This window comes from Melozone crissalis, unplaced genomic scaffold, assembly GCF_028551555.1.
Source record: "Melozone crissalis strain CALT ecotype California unplaced genomic scaffold, PUWL_Pcris_2 ptg000002l_1, whole genome shotgun sequence".
In the NCBI taxonomy this organism is placed as follows: domain Eukaryota; kingdom Metazoa; phylum Chordata; class Aves; order Passeriformes; family Passerellidae; genus Melozone; species Melozone crissalis.
In genome coordinates, this window is record NW_026535780.1 from 7,742,883 (window position 1) to 7,770,004 (window position 27,122).

Sequence of the window (27,122 nt, forward strand, 5' to 3'; positions counted from 1 at the left end):
CAACATCTAAAAACATTTCAGTAAGGCATTTTAAATTCAGTAAATGTGTTGATTTTAAATTTTAAAGTTCAACTGAAGGTGAGGACCTTGGAATGATTGCTTTGGAAAGGTAAAGTAGCCTAGCATGAGCAGCTGACACATCTAAATTATATATTTTACTCTTGAATGCTGTAATTGGAAGAAGTTTGGATAAGAGTGGATTTTGCTGCATGAGTGTACACAAGATGCCCCTTTAAAGACCTTTGCCATCCTATTTTCTGTGATTCTCACTGTAGAATGAATTGGAAAGTATGTAAGGAATTTGACTGAAGAGTTTCATAAACCCCCAAACTTTCTGAAGGTCATTTTCTTGACTGAGTGCCTGGACATACAAATTTGGACCACACTGACAAACAGATTCCCCTGAATATGGGATTGAGATAGAATGGCTATAGAACAGTTTAGCTACTTAAATTCCAATGCCTGTTTCCCACAGCTATGAAAGTCATCAAGTATCTACCCTACACTATCCTTCTAAAACTTGAAAATAAAAATTTCCTACAATTCCCTGAGAAGTTAAAAACAATAATGGGTGACATAATTTCAGAATATTCATCATGAGAATAAACCTTTGGTTTAGGTTATTTTTGTTGTTGGATTTATTTGACTGTTGTTTTCTTTGGTGATTTTTTTTTCTTTAGTAGAAATAGGTGAGATGAGTTGGTACAATTTATTTCATCCTCCTGTTAATGATAACCGACCTGTCCATCTTTACCTACATCTCATCCAAACCCTGAGGTTTATTGATTTTGAGAAATGGTCCATGTTTTGTTCTGGAAGTGAAGTTATTGTCAAACCATACTGAGAGGCTGGATATTTGATGGCTCTAAGAATTCTGTCTTTAGGACATGCCAGAAACCTTTTCTTTCTTTTTTTCTTTTTTTAAAATTTTTTTTTTTGTCTGTGATTGACAATTTCAAGAAGAACTACAGCTTTCCACCTTCCTTGCAGACATTATCTCAGTGAGGCATCAGTTGTTATATTTTCCTTTAACTTTCTGTGAGTTATGTGCCATGCTTCCAGTGGCAGAAGAATCATGCCCCCAGATGTCTGTGACTGTGAATCAAAAACAGCTTCTCCCATTAATGGATTATTGACTAGGAGAGCCTGGAATTGCTGTATGATTCATTTTGCCATTCCTGTGAACACTGAGCTTCAGTGTGTCATTTGACCTACATACTAACCTGGGAAACTGCTCTACAAAAGACATTCAAAGTCAGATTTTGCCTAGTTTATGTTAACAGAATTCCCCAGAGATTTTTATCGTGCAGTTGATTAATTTATTACTAGAACACATTATAGGCAGCACTGAGATCATTCTTTTAATTTACTTCTTGTGACCCATTCTGCCCTCCTTCTATTTCAGTAAATTTTATTCTCTGTCTCTGATTAGTAGTTTCAGCTTAGGTTCATAGAGTCTGCATTTGAAAAATAAGTATTAGGTCATCTAGGACAACTTTTGTCATTACTAAAGCTGCTGTGTAGGTAACACATGGGGGCATCATCAAAGGCATTTCTGTACCAAGGATGTGTCAGAGTGTTTGGCAGTGAATTCACATCACAGGACAGAGTTAACCAGACTGTTTTCCATCCCCTGCTCTTTGCTAGGTGCCTCTGCCTTGAATCAGTCACAGAGTGAAAATTCATCTGATCCTCTGATTTGACCCATATTGCTTTTCTGAGCTACCTTGTAGTGGATTTGAACACAAATCACACAATAAATGGCTGTAGAAATAAAAGAAGAACCCAGGGATCTGGGTGAATATAGTATTTTGTGAGTCATTAGATCTGTCTTTTCTGTGTGATTCAGGCACATTTCTTGTCTGCCACATTTTGAGTCTGAGTTTCACAGAGTGAACTTGTCTCTCAATAAAGGAAGCAATAATATTCAGCGTCATGCATTACTATCAAAAATACCCTTCAAAACAGCTAAATTCTGATCACAAATATCTTTATTCCTGGTGAAGAGGAACTAGGCAGAAAGGTCACAATTTGACTTTCAGATCTCCAATTATATCTGAAAGGCTGGCATTTGGTGCATGTGTGTGAGATCATTTCACTTGCAAATCGAGCATATTTATTGACGGATTCTCCTTATGTCTGCCTCTTTCATACATCTCCTTGTCCATCTCATTCAGACATTCTCAGAATAAGGATTACATTTATGCACTGGAGGGGTGAAAGAGAGTTACCAAATGCCAGTTCCAGAGCTGTCATTTCATACTGCCACTTACTTGAAGATATCAAGCTCAGTCTGAAAATATTTTAAATATTTCACTCTCACAAGTTCAAAATTAATGTTAGTTATTGGAGTACCTGATATTTAATAACCTTTGTCTATATGCTCTTATTCCCCTTAGCTTTTATCAGTGTTGGTTTATGGCTTGAACACTTCATCTTGCTCTCTACTATTTACTTTCCTGATTAATTGAAAAACCCTAATTTAGCAAAACTGACCAGATTTTTACCTAGTACTCTCTTCTTAGATGAGCCTCCATTTTCTTCTCCATGCCATTGATCTGTGACTCACTTTAGCATGGACTGCTTTTGCTTGAACACCAGTGACCCCACCTAGACATGTTTCAGAGGCAACTATACCAGTTACACACCAGTTTGCAGTCAAACAAAAATTGAGAACTAGTATCTAACCCATATATTCAATAATATATTGAAACAGCTTTTAGAGCAATCCATCCTTATAAGGGAAGAAAATAAACAGATAGAAACCTTTTTTTTTGAGACTCAGGGGAATTTTAGTAGTGTCAGGTGTTCAGTCTCTTACCAGTGCATGAATAGAATTAAACAGTAATATTGATGTGCCTTGGCACTTCCATCTTCAATAACCTTTGCTAGCTATCACTTGTTCTTCACTGCATACATGAAAAGTAAAGAATGATGATTTCTTAACAGAGACACCCTAATTATAACATCAATGAAATAATTTGGCTATTTAAAATAGAAATATTTCAGAAAAATGTGCAGTGACAGAACATAAAAGAAAATTATATGCTAAAAATTCTATATCCCAAAATAAGAATGGTGAACACCTTCCCTGAATTTTTAATTCTTTTTTTGAAACATTACTAAATTAAAAAATTACCAAAATGAATAAAAAAGCCCCTAAACTATTTTGAGACATTTTTTCATAAGAAATATAATATTTCTCTTTAACATTGGTGAAATGCTGCAATAGTGAAGCAATATTGATGATGGAAGAGTATGACCCCATGATATCAACTTGAACCCAGTGCACCCTTTGACTCCCCAGCTCTATGCCTTAAAACAGGCAGGAGTTTCAGCCGTCCTGGGCCTGACTGTGGCTCCTTCCATCCTTTTAATACTGGTCATGGATTTATTGATCAGCTGGCAGGAGAGACCAACCATGCTGGAGATGGAGACCCTAATGCCTCATGTTGGGGTCACTTGGTCGCTAACTTCTTGGGGCAGCCTAAGAGCAGCTTCCAAACACAAACCATGCTTTTTCTTGTCTCAGAAGATCCAGATCACCTCACTAACCTTGAATCTGAGGATTCTTGGGAAGGGCAAGTTCCTGTGAGATTAATTAAACAAAAAAAGATATCTAAAAGTCAATCCCTGGCCTCAGCTTGGGTTTGAGCTATTATCTGGATCTAAGAGTCTTCGCTCATTATTAAGGTATGCAAACTGTTCCCAGTGATGATCATCTCAGAACAGCAAGAAACAGGGAGGAATCCAAAGCTCACTGGGTCAAACAGGCTTTGCCAGTGGATTTTTTCAGGGATAGCACCATGGTGTCCTAAATTAGATATCAACAAGTCTGACTCAAGTTGATCCGCAAGACTACAGCCAGATTGTAAACCGTCTGCTCCTGATGGGAACAGATACTTCTGAAGAGATTTCAGTGTGCTCTTGCTATCTCTTTTCTGCTCCTTAATATAATTCCTAGATCAGGTAGGATTTCTGTATATATTCCAAATTTTCAGATAGAAAATGATACCACCAGGGTTCAGATGGTTTCCTAGACCATGGAGGAACATACAATTAAATACTTCTGTAGAGGTCTAGACTCAACAGCACCCAAAGTAATTAAAGATTGATTCAGATTGATACCAGAGATGGTTCAAATGTCAGCAAGAGCTGAAGACAGATCACCTATATCCAAATAGAGGTTTATGGATGCCAATTAAGGACAGTGCTGAGACCCTGTTTTGTAGACAACTGTAGAGCTGGAAATCAGTAGATTAAATTGGTGTATTGGGAAATAGGCCTAACTAACAAAGAATAAAATGAGTCAATGGGACCTACAACATTTTTTCACAGAATCATGGAATCGTAGAATACTTTGGGTTGAAAGAAGCATTTAAGATCATACAGTTCCAACCCCCCACCATGGCAGGGATGCCGCCCATGAGATCAGGCTGCCCAGGGCCCCATCCAACCTGGCCTTGAACACTTCTTGGGATGGGACATTCACAGCATTCCTGGGCAACCTGTTCTGGTGCCTCACCTAACAAGGTTTGTTGGGCTAATTTGTTTGACATTATATGAGTGATAACTGAAGAAGAGGTGGAAAGGATCAGAGTCATTCCTTCTGTCTGCTGAACTCCAAAAATCATTGATGTTGCTGAACGTTCATATATTCACTTTGAGAGATGACTGGGCAAATTGGATGTGAAACATGTTTAGCTTTTTTTCCTTCTTTGTCAATTGGCTTTTGCTAAAGCTTGAATGGCTCAAGGTTATACAATCTCTATCTTATCTTCTCTTTCCCTTTCTACACTTACTTTTTCTCTTTCCCATTTTTTCTTGCCATGTGCTTAAAAATGGATCATGTTCAGAGAACATTTGGCTGTGAACTCATCACCAAAAAGGCAGCTAAATAGCAATGTTCTAAAGAGCACCACAATGACATAAGTTTGCCAGGTCTCCAGGTGGCCTGAAAGTATGTTGTGTCTGTCTGTCTCCTACAGTGAGCATGTTTACAAGAGTTAGCACCAAAATCAGAAATGGCAGGTTTTATCCTTGCTGTTCTTTTCTCTCTCCTATGTGCATCCTGTTGTTACTCTGTCCAAGGAAACTGCTTACAACTCAAATAAGAGCAACAGAGATAATTCTTATCTTATTTTTTTCTTCCCTAAAGGCAATTGCATTTGAGGTCAAAGGCTCTTTCTTGCTATTACCTGCAGGAGAAAAACTGGGGGATGCTGTTTTTCCAAAGAAGAAATTTCAAAATCTGGCAACAATTTACTATGAAATATTTGCATTGCTTTCCCCCTCCCCTTCATTCTCTCCTTCCTCATTTTCCTGAGGTCCAGCATTGCTCTGAACCAAACTATCAGTCCTGTAAATTTTAGTAATCTGGTGATTATAGGCTGTTATGAGTGCACTACTGGAATTAAAGAGTAATGCTGACGTGCCTTGGCACTTCCATTTTCAATCTTCCCAAACCTGAGATTGTCCTTCTTCAATCACCAGATTTCACAAGGAAACAAGCTTCAGGCAGAATCCAACCACATGAATAAAAAAGAATGATTCACAATGTGAAATCTGCTGCTGACTTCAAAGTAACAAGATTTCAGACTTCCTGAGCCATCCCCTTGCTTTTTGAACTGATGGAGATGTTAATGCTTGTGACTAATGCATCACTGCCCAAGGCTGGCTTGTCCTAGTCAGACTGTATATAAGGGTGTCTCTGTCTCCCAGTTTCTGAGGTGAAAGCACCATTTTAGATGGAAAAAGCTTGTTCAACTACCTCCAAAATCAGAGAGGTAAAAGCAATGTGTTTTCCATTCTGGGGTAGCCACCTGTACAGGCTCTTCTCTTCCATGGCAAGTCTGAGTTTCAAAAACCTGATCCAGTGCCACAGGAAAGAAAGAAAAGTCTGTCACTGACTTCACTGCACTTTTTGTCAGGGTCTGAGTGGGTCAGATGTCAGTGGCCCTTCTGGCTGATGTCCTTTGGGAAGATCAAAATCAACAGCCATAAAACACAAACCCAGAAAGGGGCACAAATATGTCTAAATGTGAAGTGATTTCATGGTGTTGTTTTTACCTTTAGCTTTACCTGGTACATAAATCCAAGGCAGAGCATGCTGGGCTGCTATTGAGCAGTGAATTATGGTGGTTCTTGAGGAGGAGTGTGGGACAGATGTACCTGTCTGATTGCTCTCCTGTGACTCAGTGTGGGAATGAAAACCTGATCTGACATCAGAGCTAAGGATGGAGCATTTCCCCTGGTTAAGCTAGAAGGAATCTCTTTTCTATTGCTTACTCTCATCTTTTTATTACATGTTTTACATGGTGTTTGTCTTCAGCGTTTCCTGAAAGTGTATGCTGGGAACCTGATCCTTTGACATGAATAAGCCTTTAGAAAATTGACTTAAACCCACCATATTGACTCTGCCATTCTCACTGCTGTTTTGGAGTCTTGAATAGTCTTGAACTTTTGAAGTCCCTCATCTCATTAGTTGTCTGTGGCCATGTGATGTTCCCTTTGCCTTTATGAAATCCAAGTACAATATAAAACTCTTGTTCACTATTTGCACACACGCTCTCAGCCAGTGTGGCTGCTCTGTTATTTCCTATTACATGGAGAACCTGCTTGGCAACATCAGCCTGACCAAAACTTGTCTGAATTTGTGTGCCTCACAGCTGACCTCCAAGGAAATTGTTGTTATTTTGGATGCACTCAGTGCATCAGCATCATTTACAGCAAGGGAGATTTTCATTAAGAAGCTGTAGATCTGAGAAATGTCCCTTCAGAGAACAGGAGATCTCTCTCTCTCTCACACACACAAATTTCTTATCTCACCTGAAGCACTTAGGAATAATACTCATATTTTCACTTACAGTATTGCAAGTGTGCAGAAGGCCAGAGAATCTTGAATATGCAGAAAAATATTCTACTGTTCTGGCAAGTTTTATCACAGAGCAATGGAGAAATAACTTTCTCTACTTTACTGATACACAGAATAAAGTTTTCAAATATTGATGTGTCAGCATTTGAAAAACTTAAAAAAATTAAAAAATAATGTTGCTGGACATTTGTTCTGAAATGGAAATATGAGAGAGCATTTCACAGTTTTCTGCTGTATTCACTTGCACATCCCATGGGTTTTTTGTGATTATATCTACATGCAGACTTATCTATGATGCAGGAAATACAAAAATATGTAGACATTGAAAGCTTATGGTAAGTAGAAATGTGTTTAAATCTTATCCTAGACATTAAGTCTGGAGAAACTTGCCCTCAATAGCTTAAGCTGGAATAAGTAATAATATCTGAACTAATAAACTAAACAGGGGTTTAGTTTATTAGGGGTGTAAGAATTGTCCAGACTGTGCAGTGTCACCTTGCTCCTTGGTATGGTTGTGACCAGGGCAGGTTCCTCAAATATCACACCCTCAGGAGCAGGGATGAGGCCAGCCTGTGGCAGGGGTGCAGAGAAGTGACCATATGGGGCAGAGAATCCCAGAATCCCAGAAGGGGTGTGGTGGGAAGGAACCGCAGTGCGTTACCTGGTCCAACCCAGAGCACGTGGCCCAGGATTGTGTGCAGACAGTTCTGGAATATCTCCAGTGAGGGGAGACCCTCTCTGGGCAGCCTGTAATGCAGTGCTGTAACCATGCAATGCTATGCCAAGGTCCCATTAGCAAGAGATGCCTCTGCCCCAGTTAAGGTGCAAACAAGACCGTACGCTAAAGACAATAATATGGATTTTATTTAACTGTGAATGCGAGGTAAGGAGAGGAGAGGAGAGGAGAGGAGAGGAGAGGAGAGGAGAGGAGAGGAGAGGAGAGGAGAAGAGAGATGAGATCAGGCAGAATATTGTCACCATCCATGGATCCAGCAGTATACCATTGGTCCTTCGTCACCCTGATCTTCTTACTGGTTTGGGTCCCAGAGTCACTCTTCTGAGGCTACCACCTTTATACAGTTCAATTATGGGTGTTGCTGGGGTGGTTGTAGAAGCTGTTCCCTTGACTTGGAGTGATATGTGTAGGAGCAGTGGTTTCTTTTCCCATACTTTGCCACAGTGGGAATTTCCATCTGGATACGTTAACCAGGAAGCACTCACCAGATCTTGGCTTCCCCAGGCCTGAAATTTGTGCCTCACTGTTAGAAATTCCTCCCTTCTGTGCTTGTCTCCAGTTCCTGCTGTGGTGGCTGATCTTATGGCAAGTTCCTTCTGTGGCTGTGATGGTGTTTGAGACAGTCAGTGTGGTCTTTGAGTCCTTGCATGAGGGGCAGCTAATGAGTTCTGGTCCTTTTGTAGACTCATACAGATGTAGCTAGTGGATCCTCATGAACTGTCTGGACAAAACAGGTGTCTAATGGCAGCAGCAGCAGCTCTGAACTTCTACTAATGAAAACCCTGAGACACTATCAAAAGGACGTACTGGAGGAGCAACCTAAGCACAGAGCACAGAGAGGAGCTGCTAAGTGGCTCCTGCTGAGCTGAACACATCAATTAATGCCTCCTTGGTCACTGAGGGACTTTGCTCTGTGACTGACAGACAGAAGAAGACTTCCAAACCCCTCAACATGGTTAGTTTTATTCCCTTGAACAGCAAGGAATTATTGTTTCTTTCATCCATTCCTATGGGCCATGTCTTATTTGAGAGCAGCTTTACAACCTCCTGCTAGAGTTAAGAGGAGGTGAGGCTACTTTGAGCTCGGTGTCCAAACTGAGGAGCCAGGAGGCTCATCCAGTGCCACAGAAAGGGCTGGATGAGGATGGGAGCTGGAGGGCATGGTACTCTGCACTGGAAACTTGTCAGAGTGCTCCAGAAGTCTTGCTCTACCAGTGGGCAGGGTAGATGTAAGAGATATCAAAAATGTTGCAGTGATTGAGGGCTGGACTATGCTTGAATTCCTTGAAGAGATGTTGAATGGAGTCTGGGACCTGAAAGCACCAGAAAAACAAAACAGGGTCTGAAGGAACACTCCTAGCCAAAAAGAGGAATGATCAGCATTTCCCAATTAATTTTGCTCTGTTCTTCCCTCTCAGGGACTCCAAACAGCACAAGAGAAGGCAAGAAGCTTAAAACTTTGGGTTTCCACCTACTGTCAGGGTAAGCAAGCGGAGCCCAGCTGGGGTTGCTGTTTGTGGGGTGCTGCTCTGCAGCAGCTTTGCTGCACTGCTCACAGGGGTGTTTTCTTCTTGGTGTGCTGCTCTCAGGGATAAACAACATTATTCTCCCCTCAGCTAGATGTTATGAGGAGCATTAGTCTTACTGTTTCCTTATATTGTCTCTTTGTTTTCCATCTTGATATTGACAGCTCTGATGTGCTCAAGGAAAGCAAATGCTCCTGCTTTGGAGCCCTTGTTTTAGGGAAGGTGCTTTGTGTCCATGGACCCTGTGCTCTGAGCCAGGTTTCTTTGGCCAGCAGCGTGGTTGTCTGTCTGAACCAAGGGCCAGGCTCCTCTCTGGGGAGCTGAGGTGTCACACACCATCTGCACAGAGAGCCTGAACCAGCCTGGAGAGAAACCATGTCCAGCCAGAGCTGAACTGCACACCTTGAAGATAAGGAAACCAAACAAAATGCAGAACACACTTCAAACATCTTTCTTGCCTTGCCTTCCTTCCTCAGTCCAGGCTATTCTGGGCATTACACATGTGGGCATTACAGATCTCAGAAGTAACCACATTTCTAAATCTGGACAGTTTTGGATGTTTTTCTGTCCAAGCTTTACTGCATTTGGCAGAAGACAGTAGCACACTCATTCTTGGTTTAGGATTTGATTTGCTTTTTTAGTACATAGGCATTAAATTTTAGCCCTCACTGAATCCCTCAGGAACTTCTTATTTTCCTATTTATTCAAAACACACAAATCACAAGCACTTTCCCAGCACAAATGTAACTCATTCTAAATCCCTGCTAATTCAACAAGACACCAGTTTTCCTAATTGCCACCTTGATTAATCAAAATGGAAATAATTTAAGATGCCATCTGCTTCCAGATAGACAGGTCATTTAAATTTGTTTAACTGAGTTTGAAATACAAAATTTGGCCAATGTCCCTCTATTAATCAAGCTCATATTGTATATTATCATTTTGCCTTCCTGATTACCTCTTCAATAGGATCATATGGTTGTGTTCATGACTTCAGCAAGGATGGGGACTGTTGCCTAAGGCCTATCATCCTTTCTAGAGGGCCCAGCAAACTGAAAATATTATTCTGCTGGCTATCAGTGTAAGCTTTTAAAAGACCCAATTTCTTTAGTCCCATTGGAGAGTTCAGCTCCAATGTGTTTAGATCTCAAAAAAACCCAAAAAACAACAACAACAACAAAAAAAAAAATCCAAAAGAAACCAACAAAAAAAATCCCCCAGTTTAGTTGGGGAGATGAGATTTGTCACCATCACATTGGGCATATACCCACAGATACACTCGGGGATGGGAACAGCAATTTAGAAGTTTTTGGAGTTCATCTGTCCTGCAGCTCAGGTCTGACAATGCAGTCAATCCCTGGGAGTGCTGGCACAGCTCAGCACCATTGATTGGTGACACAATCTGCCTGCTCCAAAGGGAGTGTGGGCACATCACTGTGCCAGGATGGATCTGTTCTTATTGATGGGAGTAGTGACACATTGCTCCCTTATAAAAATTTCAAATGAAGGGTCACATCAGGCCATAAGCAATCTGATACACAGCCCCCGGATACAGCTGGTCAGACTCCTGCTGGTGTTTGTGGGGTTTTGGGGTGTGTTTCTTCACAAGAGGCTGCTGTGTGAAAGAAACAAGTGCTTCATTAGTTTCTCCAGTGTGCACTGGGAGAGCTTTAGGGTAGAAGCTGCATTTTGACAGCAAAATTCTCCTATTGAAGTATCTTTTATGTACTTTGATCACAGTGCTCAAAGGATGTGTTGGCTTTGGTCTTATCTCTTACTCTCTTCCACACAGGCATTAAGTGAAGGATTTAAAGCAGTCACCAGTGTCTGTTTAACAGGAATATTTTCTGAACTGACTTTTACAGGATTTTAAAAATTATTATTAAACACTAGGAATATCATATTTGACAGGTCAACAGATTATTGGGTTTTGGCTTAAATATCAAAAGCCACAATTCTTGGCACATTTCAGCACGCTGAGGAAATGCTTGAAATTCACAGCAAATAAAATATTTAAAAGCTGATTGCCTAATCTTCTGCAGGGAGACTGATGGGGAGGCATGCTACAACTTGGCACCATGTTTAGCTGAATTTTTAGCTTCTTACTTACTGATCCACTTTTACAAAATGTATGTGGGAATAATGTCTCATGTCTTGGAGACTTCAGCAAACGTGAGGGTATTTCAGGCCTTTCTATCTCTCTGTCCTCCTGCTTCTGTTGGAAGGGACCTTAAAGATCATCTAGTGGCATTTCCAGCATTTCCATTTTCATGGGGATGTGTTGTGATGAGGAAAATGCACAAAGATTATCCACCTATCACACTCTTCCCAGGAATAGTCCAACAGACCACTGCTGTGGTCTCTGCCTGCAGACTCCTGTTCAAAGAACATGAGAGGCAACTCACAAAACAATGAGAGAAATGGGATGAGACCCTGCTAATTTCAGATGTACAAGATCCACTGACTTCTACAAGCCTGGAACAATTTAATTCAGCTGAGGAGTTGCCTTAACATCAGATATTAACAGTGACAGTCTCTTCAAGCCTTTTCCACTGATCTTTGTGGGAAGTTTGCCATTGCCTCTATTTCTTGGCTGCTGGACTGGAGTTCAGGCACATTGACCAAGATTCACAATGCTCTGGTCTCCCATGAATTTCAGTGGGATTCAGGCAGTGAAATTACTTTATGAATCTGGGCCTTCATTCCAAGAAATTTGGAAATTTGAAGAAGCTTATTTAGCACACACTGTCCTCAGAGACTGTGGGTCATTCTATTTGTTTGTTGAAGCCAATCACTCTTTCACACAGCTAATGCACAAATAAATGGGATTAATGGGCACGTACCTTCTCCCTGGTGTCAGGGGACTTTAGATACCATTGCTGGCTCTCCTGTTAAAAGCACAGAACTTGGCTTTTGGCATAAAATGTTGGTCAAATCTCAGAAGCAGAAGGTCAGAGCAAGGCCAGGTGACAGGTGAAGAACCATCCTGGCAGGAGATATAGTCACAAACTCCAACACCACATGTACTTCTGAAAACTGTTTTTTCATGGGTTTCCCTTTCTTTTTGAGCTTCTGGCAAATCATTTAGGTGGACTGATGAGCAGAGTGGGGTTGAAACCCAGGGCTTCTCAAATTCCTACCCAGCATCATTAGTTACCCTTATGCTCCCAAAGCTGGTGGGCTTCAATGATGCAGCTTGCCTTAAAATGGGAGAGAGGGTCTCTGTGACTGACATATTTCTCAGACAGTCTTTCCTGTTAAATCTGATATTTTTTTCTGATGCATGACACGTACAGAGGTTTCTCTGTGCAGTTGTCCTCACAGTGTAGTGGACCAAGACCAGTACACATCAGGGTGGCATCTTAAGGGATGCATCAGAGAAGGAAGCAGCTGGGTAAACTTCTGAGCAAGGAGTTTGGGACCTGGCTGTAACCCAAGGCTTTTCTCTAACCTTCCTGCAGCCACTTTAACAGGGACAGATAACAGGGGAGAGATCCCATGTTCATCTCTGCCTCAGCTCTGCCTGGCTTTCTATTCCTGATTCAGTGTAGAAATATGACATATATGCTAGAGAAGAGCTGCCAGAAACAGGATTTTCTCTTTTTGGCTCTGCTGGCCCACCTTAGGCCCTTCAGACTAAAGGAAGGCTGGAGAGCTTTTACCTATGCAGGGCAGCAAGTAGGGAAATGATGCAGTGGTTTACTGCTCTGTAAAGACAGACACCCCAGGGAGAGCAAAGTAAAGATACCCTGGATCATCCCAAATGACACTGGATAAAGGCCCACATGGACTGAAATGAGCCCATTGTGCCTCAGGACCTCACTGCTGTCCCTGGAAGTGCAGTCAGTGAGGCTGAGACAGCCCAGAGAGAATTCAGCTCACCCTGGAATGGGCAGCTGGTGTCTGCATGGCTGGGTCACTCCTCAGGCCCCATCAGCTGTATGCACTAAAGATCTTTGCTGCAAAAGGAGTTTAAAATAACCAGCATTTAGACAGGTACCTCTGAGGACAAATGGGTTTCTTTACTCTTGAACTGTCTTCCACCCAAGACAGCTTTGTTTTTTTCCAGGTGAATGGTTGAGTTCAAATCACAGGCAAAACTTCAGCTGTGAGCTCAACGTGAAAAAACAATTCACGCCAAGAACTTAGTTTTATGTATGGGACAGGTATTTATACTCCTTTATCCCACCTATAATATAAAAAAAAGAACAAAAGTTCCCTGAATCAACACATTTTTTGTGATGGATTTTAATTTGATTTTAATGCAAGCACCTTAATTGGGAGCATAATTCCTCTTTTGGAACTGTTAAGTCAAGGAATAAGGACTTTGTTTTTGACTAGGTGAGACAGTAACACCAACACAAAGATGCACTCAAAAGACTTAACAGCCCACATCAAAAACAAACAACAGAAGGAAAGGAAAGATGGTGTTGGGAAATCAGTCTGGCAAAACAGGAAACTAAAGGCAGTGTGTTTCAAGTAGGATCTAGGCAGGGTAGGGATTAACAGAGAGCCTTAGATGAACCTGGAGGGAAAGTTTTGATTTTCAAAATATGGCATGGCACCTCTCCCAAGGTACTGGTATGACAAAATAATGCAAGACCTAGACATAACTGATTTGAGAAAAAAATGCTTGAACATCTCTGCACAACAGCCTGGAGAAAGTTACAAAAAGGTTTTATTATGAATGGAAGTCTGCACTGGCCTGTCTATTAGTGTTTTCACTGAAACCCTGGAGGATGGAATAAGAAACCTACTTAGGCAGTTTGCAGGTACCACCAAGTGGGGTCTGATTAAATCTGCTCATGGGTGGTTAACTTCATTCAATAGGAGTTATCTGAGAACTTTTTAAGAAACTGGAGACATTTCAGTGCAGAAAAGGTTTCAGACATAGCTCTTAGGCAGAGAGTCTCAATTATACAAATAAAAGTGGGAGAAAACAGCTCTGCAAGAGAATTTCTGGAAATTGCAGTGGGTGAGAAGCTGGCCTTTGCGTAACCAAACTCATGCTCCTACAGTAAAAGTGGACACAGGAGGACAATAATCATCCTATGAGAACGACCTCAGTCTGAGGTTTTGTGAGGACCACATGGAAACAGAATTTGGGGAAAGCTGGGGAAAGCCCAGGGAAGAGCCACATGTCAGCCTGAGACACTGTACTAGTGACATGCATTGGGAGGTGGACAGCACTGGGGTTGCTCAGTCTGGGGAAGACTGACAGGTGTCAAGAAACAGGGGTCAATATACAACAGATTGCTGCAAAAATCATCTATTTTCCATGTTCATTCCATGTGGGACTTGATACAATGAGGAAATAACTCAAAGAGAAGACTTAATTTGGAAATTAGAAGAATGGTTTTTAGCAGTGAATCTAGCTAAATAAGCAAAAAGAATGTGGGAAGACAGGAAATGTCTCTTCCAGGAGGCGCAGCATTTGGTAGCTGTCTATGCAGAACAGATTCCAGCCTGGGACTGCCAGCTGTTTGCCCCCTCCAGCCTCATTTCACTCTAATTCCACAGTGCTGTAACATGGGGATGGCAGAATTGATTGATGTTCATCAGTAGATCTTGACAGCCTGCTAATGTAGCACAATACCACAGGCAGCCCAAGGATCTGCCTGCATACAGGAAATTCAGTAGATAATTTTGAAAAGAGCTTAAAGCTTTAAGGACTGTTCATTTGTTTTCCTTTAGATTTCATTTTATATTTTATGCTGGTTTATTTGTAAGCAGGATGCTCCATGAAGGGCAGCTCTGTTGTGTCCCACAGGCTGATGTCCCTGTGGTTATTCACCCTTGGGTTTCTTGGGACTGTCAAGTCAGTCCTTTCCAAGAGGGTTGAGGGCAGACACCTGCAGGTGTTGCCTGCACTCTGCCTTGAGTGAGGAGAACCTCAGAGAGAGCAGCACAGGGTGAATGAGGCTGTGTAGGAACGAGTCTGTGCTGGAGTTTTTGGTGTCTCATCCAGGGTTGGCCCTGCTGGGCATTGCCAGGGATGGCTGACAGCACGAGCCAGGCTTTTACCAACATTTAATTTAATGGACCTAAACTAACACAAGTTTGGGTATTGGCCAAATTAACAACCTGAGGAGTAGGTTCTAGTTCAAGCAGGCCATGGAATTTAATTATCTTGCTGTCTCTTGTCACTCCTGCAGTTTCATTAGAGGCTGTGTACATGGATCTGGCTCTTACTCACTTCCTAATGGGAAGAGACAGAAAGGCTGAAAAACCAATAAGTATAAAAAAAAAAAACCTTAATAATTTTCCCAGATCTGCTTTATCTTCAGTTTAGACTGTGTTGAACAGACAATCTCTGACTGGCAAGAATAATACACCCATAATCCTGAGCTCAGGCCAGTAATAGAGCTTTTCAGTAATAAAGCTTTGGTGAATTGATTTCCAGCTGCCTGCATTACCTTTCAGGGGTCCCTGTCTGGGCCACATTCAGCTCTTGTTTAAAAAACACCAGGTGGGTAAGGTTCTCATGGGTCAGGAACTGAACTTGGACAGGTGTTTATGGGCTCCTGTGTGTGTCTAAGCCTAAATCACCCCAGCTGAAGCACTACAGAGCTATCTGGGTGTGACGGTGTTCACAGGGGTCTTAGGATGAGGGAAGAGACAAGAATCTGACTCCATGTTTCAGAAGGCTTGATTTATTATTTTATGATATATATTACATTAAAACTATACTGAAAGAATAGAAGAAAGGATTTCATCAGAAGGCCAGCTAAGAATAGAAAAAGAAAAAATAGCAAAGGCTTGTGGCTCGGACAGAGAGTCTGAGCCAGCTGACTGTGATTGGCCATTAATTAGAAACAATCAACATGGGCCAATCACAGATCCACCTGTTGCATTCCACAGCAGCCGATAATCATTGTTTACATTTTGTTCCTGAGGCCTCTTAGCTTCTCAGGAGGAAAAATCCTAAGGAAAGGATTTTTCATAAAAGATGTCTGCGACAATAGGGAGTCCATCTATGTTTTCTGTGTGGTCTTTGCCAGAGGGTGAAGGATGCCCTTGGAGCCAAAACCAAGCCAAGTGGATGATATGGGCTGATAAGAGAGCCTAAAGTGACTAGATGCTTATTTCACATTGTGTAGATGGGTGCTTAAAGCCACCCAGGTTGAGTCCTGGCCAGATCTGTTCCCTTCCTCCTGTGCTGCTTTGAGCCTTTCCCTCTCCAGGGTGACTGAGTCCTGCAGTGGCCACCCACACCAGGATGACAAACACCACTGGGAATGCCACTTAGGCTTTTTGGATCTCAAGACAGATGGAGTGGAATCCCAAGTCATCCCAAGTGGGATCCTAAGGGAAGTCAAGTCCTTGAGGAGGAACTGGTGACATCAGACTGGGAATGGAGATTTCCTCCACAACAGGAGATGGAGTCAGAAGCAGTGAATGTCTGCCCAGATCTTCTCAACAATAACCTAGGAGAAGGGAAACCCCTCCCCTCAGAGGGACACTTTTCTTCTCTGGGTAGAAATCTGCCTCTGACATCCGTGCACAGGAGGGTCATTGAAACCTGGATTGCTGTAGGACTGAGCCCTGTCTCCTGCCCCTGAGCATGACAGGCACTGGAGGCATCTCTGTATTTATGTTTTTTCTCTCAGTCTCAGCTTTCATTTCTGTCTTTCCTGTACACAGCAGATAGCACCAGGCAATACATTTCTTGAGCACCACATAAGGGGAATCATGCACTAGAACATGAAATGATTGCATTTCTTGACTTATGGTCAGCCATTTGTGCAATTTTTCATTCCAACAAAATAATACAGAGTCTTGAACAAAAGAATATAGGTAATGTGCCTCAATTTGTCAGAAAAGTTTGGAAACTGTCAGGTCCTGCCTGTGACCTGATAGAGTAAAAAAACACATGATGTGTTTTAAAATTGGCATAGTTGGTCATTCAGACAGGAGCTAAACAAAATTTACTTCTGTCCCAGTCTTGCAGAAAGGACAGTCTTGCAGAACTGTCCCTGTGTTTACTGGGTAAATCTGGAGTCACCCCAGGCAGATTATGCAGATACATATCAGTGACTAGAGGGGAGAAATAAACACCTATCTTGGTAGCAAACTAAAAAAAAAAAATCGTTAGCAACTGCATGATTTTTTGACTGAATTCTGAATTTTGTTAATCAGTATGTTCTGCTAAAACTTGAATCTTCCTAACGTTATCTTTGCTTTTATGAATTAGCTTTTGTTACAATTGGTCTTGTTGCAAAAAAAAAAAAAAAGAAAAGAAAAAGAAAAATACTGGTAAAAATCTTTGCTTCAGTGTTTACAGGGCTCTGCATGTATAAGACACTTGTGAAACCATTTTCCAGTGTAGAGCTCATGAAATGGCAGCATTTTATACAGCAGTGGGTAATTAAACCTCAGAAGTCAACACAACCTTTCTAAGCAGGCTGAAATTGCAGTGGGAAGTCTCATTTCTCTTTCATTGATAGTAAACAAGTGACATTCACTTGGGTGAGGTGGTTATCTACAGCATCCACACCTGAGCAAATGTCCTGCTCCCCACTGTGTCCAGGGCAAGAGCTGGGCAGGGACATCAGCAGAGTTCAGGATGAATTTTCCTTGTCCTTGGCCTCCTGCCCCTGGTCCCTGCTGACTCCATTGGTTGGATTCTGGCCCAGTGCTGGAGATCTGAGGTAGCTCAGGTGTAATAAAGCTGGGAGATCTTGGGTCTGTGTTTGCTGTGTCTGAATTTCCCAGCAGTGGGACAGAAGGAATTTTGAACATATTAAGTGGAGAGAAGGCACCTGCATTTACCTGAACTCAGGAACAAACTCAGGTTTATTCCAATAAACCAATGACCAATAAACGTGGTCAGCCTGTTCCAGAGCAGTCTGTAGCTCTCACAGATGTGGGGAGAAGTTCTGCAATGCCCTTCTGCACTGCACAGTGACCCCCCAAATCTGCTGTAAGAGCAAAGACATTTCAGAAATAATTAGAAAGGCCTGCAATGAGCTAAGGCAGGTTTATTTCCCTTTGCATCAAGAGTTTATTGGCTTCAGGGTGAGCTGTGGGTGTAATTCTAAAAAGGTCAGCAGCATAGCAGAGAGAGTGAATCACTATAATAGCTAAATAAAGGCTGACAATGGCCATGGAATGGTGCTTCCCAGCCATGAAGGAGTGTGGTGGCCCTAGATGTATGGCTTTGGTGGGGATTGATTGTGAATCCATCCTTGCAACTGTGGAGGCTGCCTGGGACTTTGCTTTGCAAGGAAGGAAGATGGAATGTGCAGGGAGGAGAAAGTGGCTTGCAGAGAGGACTGTAATGCTGCAGAGGCAGGTAGAAATATGTCTTGGGCTGCCCTTGAGGCACCACAGCTGTAAAGAGGCAAAGGCAAACTGAAAAGTTCGTCAGAGAATTAATAACCAGTGATTGCTTCAGCTGCCCTTCTTCTGACACCCCAGACCAGTACCTCACTGCTGTGACTCTGGCCTCTAGACTCTGTCTGCTGTGGCTAGAAGTTAATGGCAGGAGTTCAAAAATATTGTACCTTTACAGTTAAGCCAACTGGGATCCACTAGTTCTTTCTTTTTTTTTTTTCTTTTCTTTTTTAAATTTTTAATTAAAATTCTGTCCATCTTTATAAATAATTGGAAAATGTTAAATAAAAATAAAGAGGTGTTAAAAGCATATTGGTAACAGAAGTAGCCATACTTTATGCGTGGTACAATCCCATCACATTAGCAAACCTGTGGACCTCTTAGATTATTAACTGTCATACCCACTGACCAACCATTTATTGACAGTCATTAAGCATTTATTATCTCTGCTTGAATTGTTTCTAAATGTTTCAGTAATATAAAATTTTCTTTCAAAATTCAGTAATGCAGTTGAACCTTACCTGCAGTGCTGTCTTTGCCCAGCATTTAATATGTTTAAAATCCCCTCTGAGTAAAAAATTTCAGTAAGAAAGTCATTAGAAGGAGAGTGTTCTTTACCACAATAATCCCCCATGCATGTTTCTCTGTTAATTGATCTACTTTTCTAGACAATGTGGTAATTATAGCTCATTGAAGAGCATCAAAGAGCTTCACTGTTATTTTACCCTGACATTTTCCCCATCAGTGTGAAGGCACACCAGAATAATAGGGATTTTCTCCTTTGAATCACAGGGCACAGGTGGGAACTGTGTTGTTTTGTCAGTGAAGGGAAAGTGTCATAGGCACAGGCATTTTTTTGCATAAGATAATTTTACACAATCCCTTCCACCCATGCAGGCACAGCCCAGACCACACTGAGCTCTGTGATTGTGAGGCACCTGCCTTTGACAGCAATTCTGTGTATCAAAATCGCCAAATGGATTAAAAAAAAAATCTTATTGTTTTTATCTTATGATATTTTTAGATCACAGACATGTAACTGTGTTTGCAGAGTGGGATTTCTCAAGTGGTGAGCCTGACTGTAGAGTTTGGATTTCCTTTTCACGTAAGACAAACCCAGCCAGGATGGGTTTGTTCCTGCTGGAGGCAGTGGTTGGACCCCCATTGTTCTGGCCAGTGACTGTACAGGGAATCAGATTTAGCAGGTGCAGCATCTTTGGTTTCCTGAGCTTGGAGCTGTTCTGCTTCACAGATCAGAGACACCACAGATGAACATCAGCAAAACACGAAAATCAGCTTAGTCAGAGTACAGGAACAGGACATGGAAACAAGACTTCATGTTGAGTTGTTTGAAATGTTTAACATGTGAGTTGACTTTTGTGGTGATTAGTTTTCCTGTTCTAATAATTTACTTGATCATTAAATCTGCTTCTCTTCCAAAGTTATGTAATTCTGGATCTAACTTCTGGAGAAAAGCCAACTCTTTGCTTATTAATCAATAGTCACCTCTTAACAGTATTGGGTACTTGTTAAAACTTATTTGAGTAATGTACATGCATGGAGGAAGTTTGTTAAGTATATATTGGATAAGAGTTTTGAGGGAGAGAATAGATCAAGTCAAGTAATAACAAAATAATTTCAAAGTTAATTAGGTAAGGGCCACAAAAGTAATCATTATTTATCAGCATCACTTCAAAGCATATCTCCAGTAATTCATGCTTCTCCCATTACCATAAAGAAGAATCCAGAGAAGAACTCCAAACTCCAGCAGGGAACTGAAGCCAAATTAAGGATGTGGTGGCTAAAGGTTGTTGTTTTCTAATGGACTGTGTGGCACATACTGAGCTGGATCCAAAGTGCTGCTATTAAACACACGGTGTAGTTGGCAGTGTTGGTGATGCCCATAGAGAAGGGTTTTTGGATCTGGATGTTGGCCTGAGCCTTTGTGAATGTCTGGCAAAGCTCTCTGGCACCTGACAATCCCCTCAGCAAAGTAGGGGACTGAGCAAGCTCCCCATTAGAGCTGACTGTTCTGACACAGCTTTTCCTTGGTCTGTGCTGTGCCTTCTCACTGCTCCCTGCGCACCCTGCCAGGGCCCATCCTGTGCCTTGCACTGCTTGTTTTGGTAGCACTGGCTGCCAGCTCCTTGTCCTTGCAGAAATGCTGCAGTTCCTCAGGCACAGCTGGGCCCAGATCCTGCAGAGCCCAAGGAATTGTGTTGTGAGCTTGCAAAAGAGGCTGGAGGAGCTTGCAGAGCTATCAGCCTTGTTAGATGAGCCAGAACTCATACAGCTGCTGTTGCTTTGTAAACTGGGAGCTTTCAGCCCCACAGTAATTATATCTTGCTTTAAATTACTTTGGAGTGGCTCTCAAGATGTTGTCATCAAGGCTGTCATCTTAAGGGACGAGCTCAGGCACCAGAGAAATAAGCTAAAGTGAATCAGACAATGGTGGTGGCTGAGTTCATTTCATGGAGCTTCTGCAGTCATCTTGACCTCTATAAAAGTTCTCCATTTCAATTTCTCTCTGCTGAGGAAAAAGCTGCATCCTTCCCCTTCTGAACTTTTTCAAGTGGAGGAAAAGTAGGAAAGATGTTTTTTTTTTCTTTTAGCCAGAAACAAGAGAAGCCCATCAATGCTTTGACAATAAAACCCCACTTAGAATTTCTTGTTGTTACCTGCCAGGTAAATCAAATTTCATCTTACCACTCATTTCATCACAGAGCTGACAACTTTTACCCTTTCCTCTATGGCACATGTGAAGAGCAGTGTAGAGATCTGATATTTACTGCTGAAATTTTTACTGTGGAAGTAAACATGATTTAATTATTGCTCTGGCCACTGCCCTTTTAAGCTGCATCTTGGACAGGATGCTGTTCAAATGCCCTTCTGGATTCTGTTTTGTAACTCTTCATCTCTAAACAATAATGTGCTTAGAAGTGAGATCTGTCAGGAAAGTTCTAATGATGCATAGCAATGGTAAGCAGCCTTTAAAAAATGTATTTTCTAATGAGATACTAAGGAACAAAAATAGTATTCTGAATCTCTGATGGTCTTGTAATTGTAGCATTTAGCTCAAAAACAAGACAAAAATGAACTAGTTTTGCTCCATTATACTTGGTAATTTGGCCTTTGCAATTAGAAAAATCTGGAGTAGTGTATTTTGTACCTTTCTGTTATGAAGGATTATAAAGGCTCCATGAACATACACAAAAGGAGCACTACAGTGAGTGAATTTCTGCCTCTGAACATCTCCCTGTATTCAGTCTGACAACTGAAAATATGAGGGTCTCTGAGGCTGCCACTATGCTCCATCATGTTGATGATCCATGGATAAGGAACTGGCACAAGCACACTGAAGAGCTCTAAAGGAGCTGTAATAGCCTACCTTGTCAGCAGCCAGGGGCTGTGGATTAAACAGGAGAGCACTGAGCCACACAGACTCCCTTGCTTGTCCCATGCTCTTCACCTCTTAGGATGGGAAGCTTGTCCACTTTTGGAAAGATGGTCATCAACAACTGTTGGTGAAAACTGGATGCCTTTTTGTCATAAGAACTTATGTAGGCCAGCTAGGGAGAAAACTCTTGCTAAGAGTGATCTGGTGGTGGTCTGTCCATTGCAAATGGGTTTGTGATCACTGTGTTGCTGTTATGTGGCCAAGTGCCCCTTCCCTGGTCACCCCCCTGGGCTGTTCTCCAGCAATGTTGCCAATGACAGTCCCTTGCCAGGTCCCTCAGCCTGCCCAAGGACAGCCATGCCCCTGGCAGGCTCTGCTGCAGGCACCTGGGGAGGGAGAGGGAGAACAAGAGAATCTCCAGGGCTCGGTCCAGGTGGCTTTGCACAGAGCAGCTCAGATGCTGAGCAGCACTGCTCCCTCTGCTCTGCCTTCCCAGTGTTTCCTCCTCTGGGACAGCAGCCTGGCATTGCAAAGGAGCAGGCTCTGTACATTTGTGTAGTGGTACCTACCCCTCTTCACCATTCTTTGGGGCTGCAGGGGGCTGGAGTGACCAGTGGCTTTACAAGGAATAATCCAGATCCTGCAGAGCTGCACCTGAGCACTGATGAGTCCTGCAGGACCCAGAGTGACTGTACAGGGCCAGATGGATGCAGCTTGTATCTATATCACCAGTTTCTTCTGTTAGTGAAATTATCTGAGCCCACCATCACCCTGGATAAATGAGGGTTGGTCTTTAAGATCATAACCTCAGTGTCATGGCATTTTCAAGACATTTTAGACTTAACCAAAGGAATTAGGTGAAATAGTAATTGCTCATTAAAGTTTTATTGGGATCCACCTTAGAATTTTGTAATGAAACAACATTTACCTTTGGCCACTACTGACCTGGAGCAGATCCAGGACCAGATCAATGACCTACATGGGAAAATATCTATATCTATTGCTGAGCATGAGCCAAACATTCCCTGCTGCAGAGGATTTACAGTCCTTAATCCTGGAAATAAATTCAGAGCAGCAGAGTTTTATCACAAGGCTAACACTTGTTGAAGGTCTGAGGTTTCTCTGAGAAGAAGCAGGGACCACAGTCAGGGCTTTCAGGAAGAGCATCATATCTGTGTCAGGTAAATCCAGGATGCTGCAGAACACTGTATGATCCAAATCTCAGGGTTTTCAGGCACACAAAGTCAGAACTATGCACTGCTGTATCAAAGTTTGATCTTTGCCATTTATATCTTAGTCCCCTCCCCTCCTCTTTTTTATCTTCTCTTCTTTTTCTGAAGTTTAGTGGAAAGACAATTTAATTCCAAATTCATAGCAGTTGCATTTTTAATCTCTTCTATTTTTTTATTTTCTAATTTATGAGACACTGTTAAATTAATGCTACCTCCATTAATCTAGCATCACTTAGAATGTCTGTATTCCTTGGAGAAGATAAATAATAGTCACTCTATTATTGCTATATTTTTCCTCATATGCACAGTTGTGAATGTCAAGACCTGAAAGGATCCTCTGAAACCTACTACAGAGGGAGAAAGAGATGATCTTTCTGCAGAGGGAAATCCAGTCCACCTATGTTAGTGATCTGTGCCACTGCTTCATGTTAAGATGTTTTTTGTATTATTTCCAGTCAAAACTTTCTGGCCAGCTTTAGAACCCTTTTGCATTTTTCTGATTATTAACATTTTCTTTTTCTTTCTTTCTTTCTTTCTTTCTTTCTTTCTTTCTTTCTTTCTTTCTTTTTCTTTCTTTCTTTCTTTTTCTTTCTTTCTTTCTTTCTTTCTTTCTTTCTTTCTTTCTTTCTTTCTTTCTTTCTTTCTCTTTCTTTCTTTCTTTCTTTCTTTCTTTCTTTCTTTCTTTCTTTCTTTCTTTCTTTCTTTCTTTCTTTCTTTCTTTCCTTCTTCCTTCCTTCCTTCCTTCCTTCCTTCCTTCCTTCCTTCCTTCCTTCCTTCCTTCCTTCCTTCCTTCCTTCCTTCCTCTCTTCTCCTCTCCTCTCCTCTCCTCTCCTCTCCTCTCCTCTCCTCTCCTCTCCTCTCCTCTCCTCTCCTCTCCTCTCCTCTCCTCTCCTCTCCTCTCCTCTCCTCTGTTAGTTCCACTATGCCTTGGAAACCAATGCACATTTACTCCCCTTCACATCTCTCAATCACATTGCAGTTACATAAGAGATGTAACTATGGTTATAAAATGTCTTGTACTCTGAAAGAAGGAGTTTCAGTACAATGGGACTGAAAGAGACCTTGGATTTTTATATAAAATAATTTGATTCTGTACTTTTTGCACTCCAAATCATAGGCATGCCCCATGTTTTTGTCTCCATCACCCCTTTTGTAAGACTGTGTGAGAGCTGCTGCCGCATCATTGTTAGCTATTCTGTAGCCTAAAGTTTTCATGGCCAAAATTTACTTTTTTTTTATTTCAGTTTTTGGAGAGGATGGTCTCTTACCCCAAACAGCTTCTTTTGCTTATCATTGTTTCTACCTGAATCATTGTTTTCATCTCCCTTGTTCAAGGAGATTGATGGTTTCTTGTATCAAACAATGCAGGTTCCATCACATTGGCATTTATGAAATGCCAGTACTGCAGTGTCAATGCAGGGAAATAGTTCTGAAATATGGTGGTTTTGTGTGTTAGATACACACCCCTGCCTCTGTGCAGTCCAAAAATTCACTGTCTGTAATGCCTTCATCCCCACTCAGCCCTTCTGTCCCCACAAGAGGTGACCAAGTGCATTGTCCACTTTGGAAGGGGAAGTCTGGGGTCCCAGAGGGAGTTCCCCATGGGCCAGGCAGCCTCAGCACACAAGGTCCTGGCTGCAGGAATATCCTCCCTCCCTTCTGAAGTTTTCCTAGTCACTTAAGGGATTTCATTCTCAGTCATCATTAAATTGCATGGGATGAGGGCATTCAGACATCTGAAGTTTGCTCTGAAAATCTCAGCTGTAAAAGGCAGCTTATTAGGCCATTTCCCCCATATCTTACAAGCAGAAAAAGAAGAACCATTGTGAGTGAAAGAGAGAGACCAGTACATCATAATAAATAAGAGAAATATCTACTATTTTGTAATTCAATTGTATCTTCCTATTAAATTTAATAATGCATACAGTTTAACTTCATTTTGTTCTTATTAAGAGAAAAGAAATTGGTCCAGGGAAGCAAGCAAATAATTAAATAGAAATATTTAAAAATGCATGAACACTGTAGAGCTTAAACATGTATCACTTTTACAGCAGCAATGATTTAGAATTTGAGTCCCTAAAAATGAAACATTCTTCAAGCTTTTGAAAGCTCTCTAGGAATTCTAGCATCAGAAATGAGCTTTCACCATGCCAGTACCTCTAGAGACATGAGGTTTCTTATTTTTCCACTGTGCCCAGCATGGGCTTTACTAAACACAGGAACAGCAAGGGAAGGATCACACCAAGAGATAGAAGAGACCACAGCATGGCACTGGAATTACCTGAGCTGCCTTTGAATCACCTGGGATATTTGCACCCTGCTTCTCACTAGGCTGGTGGAGGACTTGCTGTTTTCCAACTGAAGCAGCAACTTCTCAACACAACAAAAATCCCAACAGTGCCCTGCAGTGATTGCCTGATGGAGCAGCCCTACCCAAACAGACCACAACATTCAGAGTCTGAAAATAGAGACATCAAAAAAGTCACTGAACAAAATTCCAGGGCTCTCTAAGGGGCTTCATGCTAAGAGGAATTTGCCTGAAGAGCTTGAAGGGCAGCCAATGGGGCTCATTTCAGGCAATTTTATCTTTATAAATACATCTAAACCTGACCTTTTTTAGGCCAACTCGCATTTGCTGCCAAAGGATTTTCCAAACGTCACAGATATCCTTTTTCACATATATTTCTTCTTCAGGCAGAAAGCTTTCTGTCCCCACACCTGACAGATAAAACAGACAAAAAAAGGACAGGAACAATTAAATACACATACAGAAATACCTACTTAAGCTGATTGGCCTCTCACCTATATGCCTGTTGAAAACTTTCTTATTCTTTAAAAAAAATATCCATTTGCAGTAGATAAACATTATCTGGATGTTCCAGATCAAATCACTGCCAAAAAAAATTAAGCCTTGACATTGAAATGACCAGAATTATCCTGTTAAGGAGAATTGAACATTAATTCTTTAATAGGCCTCGATCATCTTTTATATGCAGAGTACAAGAAATGCTGCTGCAAGGCCAGACAGAAAGGCAAGGCACAGGAGAGGGAATCTTTGCTTCCCCAGTGCTATCTCTGCAATAAATGTTCACCTTGATGGTTGAAATAAACTTTACAGTAACAATATTCCTCTTTATTTCCTTTCCTCTGCTGGGGAACATTACACTGCATCATTCTACACTCTGATTACAAGTCTCTGTGGGAAAGGACAAAAACCTATGATTCCTTCTGCTTTAAAATAATTTCTGTTCTGCTGCCAGTGGCCCTGTGTGGTATCCAAGCACTTGGGGGGAGCTGTGTGAGCTTTGCCTTTGAGTCTTGTTTTCCTAAGGGGTTTGTGGTAAGGTGAGGGTCAGCCCCTTCTCTCAGGCAGCTGGGAATAGGATAAAGGGAAATGGCCTCAAATTGCACCAAGGGAGGTTCAGGATGGACGTTAGGAAGAATTTCTTCGCTGTAAGAGTGGTTAGCATTGGAACAGGCTGCCCAGGGCAGTGGTAGAGTCTCCGTCCCTGGAAGTGCTCTAAGAATGAGCAGACTTGGCATTTGTAATGTGGTTCAATTGGCAGGTGGTGTTGGTCAAAGGTTGGACTGAACAACCTTGGAGGTCTTTTCCAATCTTAGTGGTTCTATGATGGTTTGTAGACATGGCTGTGCTGTTTTGGGTCTGGAGGCATCCCCCTGCACATAGAAAGTCTAGAAGGCTTTATTTTAAATGCCAGGGAGTGTAAGCACTAGAAATTAGTGACTACTAATGGCCTTTAGTGTTGTTACTAATTTGTGTAAGATGGAGTCATTAAAGGCAGCTAATACAAGCACCATAAGTGGGTCAGGCAAAACAAACATCCAAAAAAGCCAAAATAACTCAATGCTTTTAGGGAACCCCCACAGCAGACAGGGAAGAGTGGAAGTATTGATCAAACTTAATGCTGCACAAAAAGGAAGAAAAGTGGTGTGAGGTCAGAGCACTGAAAGGGAGGTGTGTGTCTGGGTAAAGACTTGCTCAGCAGTGGAGGTGTCTTTT

At 41.7% G+C, this 27,122-nt stretch overlaps 1 protein-coding gene across 2 annotated transcripts in view; it reads left to right on the forward strand.

The window, feature by feature from the left end:
• KCNQ3 (potassium voltage-gated channel subfamily Q member 3) overlaps window positions 1-27,122 on the forward strand; it is a 189,631-nt gene that overhangs the window by 82,671 nt on the left and 79,838 nt on the right. The gene's annotated exons all lie outside the window — the stretch shown is intronic.